Genomic DNA, 271 nt, shown 5'->3' with positions numbered 1-271 from the left:
AAGGGTGTGATAAAAGAGAAAAAGATAGCTTATGAGAGGTTTTTACAAAGCAGAAGTGTTATAAGAAGAGCAGAGTATATGGAGAGTAAAAGAAAGGTGAAGAGAGTGGTGAGAGAGTGCAAAAGGAGAGCAGATGATAGAGTGGGAGAGGCACTGTCAAGAAATTTTAATGAAAATAAGAAAAAATTTTGGAGTGAGTTAAACAAGTTAAGAAAGCCTAGGGAAAGTATGGATTTGTCCATTAAAAACAGAGTAGGGGAGTTAGTAGATG

This window comes from Cherax quadricarinatus, chromosome 72 (assembly GCF_038502225.1).
Source record: "Cherax quadricarinatus isolate ZL_2023a chromosome 72, ASM3850222v1, whole genome shotgun sequence".
Classification (NCBI taxonomy): domain Eukaryota; kingdom Metazoa; phylum Arthropoda; class Malacostraca; order Decapoda; family Parastacidae; genus Cherax; species Cherax quadricarinatus.
This window is presented reverse-complemented; position numbering follows the sequence as displayed.